At 51.0% G+C, this 6,159-nt stretch overlaps 1 protein-coding gene across 1 annotated transcript in view; it reads right to left on the bottom strand.

The window, feature by feature from the left end:
- PIAS3 (protein inhibitor of activated STAT 3) overlaps positions 1 to 3,334 on the bottom strand; it is a 36,965-nt gene extending 33,631 nt beyond the window's left edge. The window contains exon 1 of the mRNA XM_026656296.2: positions 3,069 to 3,334. The gene's annotated coding sequence lies outside the window, so the exon portion shown is untranslated. The remainder of the gene's footprint in view (positions 1 to 3,068) is intronic.
- Positions 3,335 to 6,159: the final 2,825 nt, after the last annotated feature.

Below are 6,159 nucleotides of genomic sequence, written 5' to 3'. Positions count from 1 at the left end.
TAGCTATAGTAGTATTAGTAGCAGCAGCCCTGAGTATTGGTTGCTATCAGCACTAGCCCTGAGTATTGGTTGCTATTACCACTAGTCCTGAGTATTGGTTGCTATTACCACTAGTCCTGAGTATTAATAGGAGAATGAGTTGGTATCAGCCATAAGTATTAGTAGCTAATAGCAGCAGCCCTGAGTATTGATTGCAATTGGCACTAGTCCTGAGAACTGACAGAAGTAACAGTTACTATCAGCCCTGAATAATAGTTGCGAACAGCACTGGCCCTGAGTATTAATGGCAGTATTAGTTATCGGCCCTGAGGATTAGATACGATCATTGGCTGCTAAAGGCACTAGGCCTGAGTATTAACAAGGGTATTCGTTACTATCAGCATTAGCCCTGAATCTTACTAGATAATTATTTACCAACATTACCACTCAATATTTATAGGACTACTTGTCGCTGTGAATATTAATAGCAATATCAGTTACTACAATTGCTCATTAGTATGGGAAGTACCATTCATATTTTTTTCATCACAGAGCCCTGGTTTGGGGGGGAGGGGGTATGGGAGACCCTGGCATGCAGGGGAAGGAAGGAAGGAAGGAATGGGAGGTTCACAGAACCCTTGCCATGGGGGAATATGGGAGACCCTGGTATGGGAGGCTGGGGAGAATGAAGGGAAGGGGGCACACACGGAGTCCCTGGCATGCGGGGGAGAACGGGGGACCCTGGCTAGGGTGACCAGATGTCCCGACTATAGCGACAGTCCCGATTTTTGGGTCTTTTTCTTATATAGGCTCCTATTACCCCCCACCCCCGTCCCGATTTTTCACACTTGCTGTCTGGTCACCCTAACCCTGGCACAGCTGGCATGCAGGGGGAGGTCATACACAACTCCTGACAGGAGGAGGAGGAGAATGGAGGGGTGATGCTGAGCTCCTGGTGGGAGGCAATCGGAGATCCTGGCATGGGGGGGGAAGGGATCCTAGCAGGGGGAGAGGAGTGGGGGGGGGTACACAGAGTCCCTGGCATGATAGGGAAGCTGGGGGGCTTGCTGAAATAGAGGGGGATGGGAGGGAATGAGGATGCAAGGAATCCCTGCTGTGTGCAGTGAGCTCAGCCTGCAGAAGCAACAAAGCATGCAGCCCTTGATGTGTTATTACTCATACAAATATCAGCTGGTTTTACTGTTCATTCAGAATTTGAGGTCCCACTCCTGCACATGCTTAGCTCGTAGCACATGAGCAGTCGCTTTGCTTCAGTGGGACTTTTCATGCTCTTAAAGTTAAGTATACGAGTCAGCAAGGATCGGGCCATTAATTATGGGGGGTTGTTGTTTTTTACTAGTAGCATCACTAAGTGTTATGTTCACAGCATGCACACAGAGCAATTAGATAAAAACATCATTACTCTTGCTGGAAGGCTGAAGCGTACCACCACTTTATTGCTTAGAATTCAGAATAGTAACACACATGAACCTAAAACCAGAAAGAGACAAAACAGGCTGCTCCCTAAAAAGAGCAAGGCACAACTCACCCTATCTCATGTCTACACACTCTAAGCACACCGCTGTAGCACTTCAGTATAGACACTTACTACAGCAATAGAAGGTGTTCCCCCAATGCTGTAGTTAATCCACCTACCCACGAGGTGGTAGCTTGGTCAACAGAAGAATTCTTCCACTGATCTAGTGCTGTCTATACAGGGACTTAGGTTGGCTTAACTATGTTGCTCAGGGATGTGGACTAGAAGCTGCTGACTTCTACTGCTAGACCCAGATCACATGCTTCCCTACAGAGCCCTCTAGCCTGCAAGCAGGACCAGGAAAACCCCCTGAAATTAGTGACAGCCTACAATTTAACACCGTTTTCATTACACCCCGGGTAGCGATATTCATTATGAGTTATTTAGTCTTCTTGGTATTACTCTTTTGTAGAATCATTTAGTATTCATTATTAGCGATAACTCATCTTAATATTAGCTGTGGTAATGTCAGTTATTAGATATTATCTAACAGCAATATTATTCATCACTAGTATTAATTAAAAGTCATTTTCATTGTAGTAATATTACTTACTCTTCATAGTAATAATAGTGGTAGCTGTATTATGAGCATAAGTAGCATGACCGTGTAACCTAGGTGCCCCACAAAAATCCAGGCCCCATTGGGCTGGGCACTGAACATACAGCCCCTGCCCCCCAAAAAGCTCACAATATAAATAATACACAAAGGGTCTGAGGGGAAACTGAGGCACAGAGCAGGGACATGACTTATCCAAGGGCACGCAGCAGGTCAGGTCCAGAGCCAGGAATAGACCCCAAGACTCCCAAGTCCATTGCTCTGTCCACTAGCCCACCCTACCCTCCCAGGAATCGCACGTACTATCAGCATGGAGGCACGCTCCCGCTGCAGAGTACCGTTCCTGACTCAGCCTAGCTCAGTCCCTCGGCCCCAGGGTGCCCTTGCCACGGGGTGGGTCAAAGCAGCCCCTCCCCATTCCAATCAAGAAGGGTGTGCGGGTGGAGGGAGCGGGTACTTGGGGGGGGCAAAAGGGTTTAATTTGAAAAGAGGCCGGTGTTTTGGAGGGCGGGGTTAATCTGGGGGGTGGGTTGAGGACAAGGGGTTAATCGGGGTGGTGGTTTGGGGGCAGGGGGTTAATCTGAATGAAGGGGTGATGGGGGCAGGAGGGTTAATCAGGGGAGGGGGTGCTTTGGGAGCAGGGGGTTAATGGTGGAGGAAGGGGTGGTTTGGGGCCAGTGGGGAGTTAATTTGGGAGAGCTGGGGCCCTGGGGTGGTTTGGGGGGGCAGCAGGGAGTTAACGTGGGAGAGCCGGGGCCCTGGGGTAGTTTGGGGGGGCAGCGGGGAGTTAATGTGGGAGAGCCGGGGCCCCGGGGCGGTTTGGGGGGCAGCAGGGAAGGCTTGTGGGATCTAGACACTGGAAGCAGCAAAGTTTCTCTTGCAGCAGGAAACCCACTTTGGGGCCAGCTGGATTTCCCCCTCCTATTGGCAAAGCGGCAGGAGGAGGAGGGTGGATTGGAGGCCCAGCAGCCCCCCCTCCCGGGTCTCCTTACTCACCAAGTTCACTGTGGCCCAGGCCTTCCTCTGGGTCAGGTCAGGAGTGGTTAACCCGGGTACAGCTGGCAGCAGATTCCGCAGGCCCCATGCTTTGCAGTTACTATGGTTTGGTTTGGTTTGTTTTTGGGGGGGGCAGGGGGTTTGATTTCAGGGTGTTTTTGCGGGGGGAGGCGTGGGTCTGCAAGCAGAAAAGGGATCCAGCCAGGGAAAGCCTACAACTAACCCTTTCCTCCCAAACCCCGGCCTGCCTGACTCTTTCTTTAGCTGCAAACTCCAGGAACTCAGGATCATACAGATGATTAAATAAATAACCAACCCTCCCTTGCTGCCCCCTGGAGCTCAGCTCCTGCAAAGCAGCCGCAAAAACAGGGCAGAGATCCAAGCCCGCCTTCCCAGCGTGGGATCCCTGCTGCTGGGCCCCCCCAATCCAGCCAAGCGGCTCTGTTGACCTGGTCCCACCTTGCCATGGTCCATGTGCCGTGTGATCTGCTCCCCATTGGGAGCCGGTGGCATTTCACGCCCGCTCAGTGCTGCCTCAGATGCCTACGGCAAGGTGTAGGGCAGTGGAGAATTGGACCCTTTCACCCCAATGCTTTGTGTCAGTGATGGGTGACCCCCAGGATGCTTGGCATGTGGGGTTCACCTGGGCTAATTCAGTTCTTCAGTTCCCCACAATCCCTCCCGTCCCAGCCCCACCCCAGGCCTGCTGGAACAATTTGGATAGTGGGGGTGCTGAGAGGTATTTAACCAAACTGTAAACCCTGTATATGATGGAAACCACTTCAAGACAGGGGGTGCAGCAGCACCCCTACTTCCAGCACCTATGCCCCACCCTGGACTGTCCCTCCACCCCAACCTTCTTTCTCCCCCTCCTGCCCTCACCCCCACTTTGAACAGACATTTCCACGCTTCCCAGCTCCAACCTGTCAGGAGGGGTTTGTCTTTCCTGGATTCACAGATTCTAAAGCCAGATGCAATCACCAGATCTTTAAGGCCAGAAGGGCCCATTAGCCCATCTAGTCGGACTCTTGTATAGTACAGGCCGTTCCATTTCACCCAGATACCCCTATATTAATCCCAAAGACTCTAGTTATACCAAAGCGTTTCAGGCCTGAGGAAACTAAACTGTACACCACAGGCAGAGAATGGGAGCGACCAATCAATCAATCAATCAAGCAGGGGGACTGGGCCTCAGAATGCCTGGCTTCTATGCCCAGATCTGCCACCGACGCGTTCTTGTGCCTCAGTTTACCCATCCATGAAATGAGGCTATTGTCTATCTCTCTGGGGGCTAAGAGGCTTCACTTCATGGAAGTGCAAAGTGCTATCGTTAATATTATTATAGTAGCCAATTGTATTATATAACATCGGGCATGTGACATTTGTGGTTATTCTGCCGGCCAAACGTCTGTACGTATCACAGGTCCAGACGCTCACTGAGCATTCTAGGAGTCTGTAGGGCCTAATTTTTAAGCCCGAACCAGACCCGAATCGGACCCAAGCCCACCTAACCCAAGCGGGTCAAGTTGTTTTCTTACCTGACTCATCCCCCTGAACCTGAGTCAGCGCCGCCACCTCCTTCGGGCTTACATTGGGCCGTCTCTCCTCCTGTCCATGGGGTCGGCACCGCGGCGGTTGCATTCACCAGTGGCTGTGTGCCCCAGTCCTGCCATCCACCGCCCCTGGCTGCGCTGTGCGTGCTGCAGCGTGAGTGACTCACAGCAGCAGGGTGGGGCCGACCCACTGGGGGGGAGGAGGAGAGCCGAGCCCGAGAGAATCACCTCGATTTCCTGACCTGACCCGACCCCGATGCCTGTAGTCGCGTTTGGGTCAGGTTGCCGGGCTCTCGTGTGTCCTGGCAGCTCTGCCTTCCCCACGACGCCACATTACAGGTCTCCCACAAAATCGGACACCCCCCACGGTGCTCTGCGCTGTACACACATGATTATTTATCCTTTCTATTGCCACAGAGCTTCGGAACTCCAGTGATGCTCCAGGAGCCCTATGCCACTCGGTGATGTACAGACACAGAACAGAAAGATGGCCCCTGCCCCAAAGACCTTCGAATCTAAGTATAAGACACAAGACAACAGGTAGGGACAGACAGGGAAGGAAACAATGAGACAGTATGGGACAGCATGGTCAACAACGGTCTCTGCATGTCAGCTGCCTAACTGTCGCCAAGTTTTTTGTCTGCATCCTGGCATAGGAGAGTTTTCAATACATGGAGTAAGAGACAGTCCATGCCCTTGTTTAAATAGCCAGGGTGGAAACAGAGAGGGGAAGTGACTTGCCCTAGGTCACTTAGCAAAGCGGTGGCAGAGCCAAGACTATATCCGAGGTCTCCTGATTCCTAGCCCAGTGCCAGTTCCAGCAGAACATACTGCTTCTCATCTTGAATTTGAGCTGTTTCTGCTAGAAGAAGCGAGCAGGTGAACAGAATAATAAACTACTACACTCCCTGCACACACACACACACACACTCTCTCTCTCTCTCTCGTATTGTTAAAGAAACTCATGCTCAGGAAGGTTGTGCAAAGCAAACCAACTTCCTTCCTGGTCAGAAAATGCCCATGACCGTTGGTCATGCGAGTTGGCTCGAACACCAGGGCTATTTTCTGATCAGCAGTGAGTTGGGTAGTTGCAGGGCCACCAGCTCTTGTGATATTATCACAAAGTCTCGCGATATTTGGTGTTTTACTTAAAGCCCCAGCTCCTGGAGGGAAGTGATTAGGAGACAATCTTTTTCTTAAAGCAAGCTCTGAGCCCTCACGGCTGCAGAGAAGATCTTGAAAGCGTGACCCCCAGAGGCACAAAATCCAGAAGGTGACTACAAAGCACCCCAAAATTATTTTTTTAAATCTCATGGTTTTGAAGCCAATCTCGTGATTTTGGGGGGGTGATCATAATTTTTGCTTGGTGCTGGCAACACTGAATTCTGGGATGTATTAGCAGGAGTGTTGTAAGCAAGACACAAGAAGTAATTCTTCCGCTCTACTCCGTGTTGATTAGGCTTCAACTGGAGTATTGTGTCCAGTTCCAGGCACCACATTTCAGGAAAGATGTGGACAAATTGGAGAAAGTCCAGAGA

This window comes from Terrapene carolina, unplaced genomic scaffold, assembly GCF_002925995.2.
Source record: "Terrapene carolina triunguis isolate 2854851 unplaced genomic scaffold, T_m_triunguis-2.0 Scaffold227, whole genome shotgun sequence".
NCBI lineage: Eukaryota > Metazoa > Chordata > Testudines > Emydidae > Terrapene > Terrapene triunguis.
This window is presented reverse-complemented; position numbering and strand designations above follow the sequence as displayed.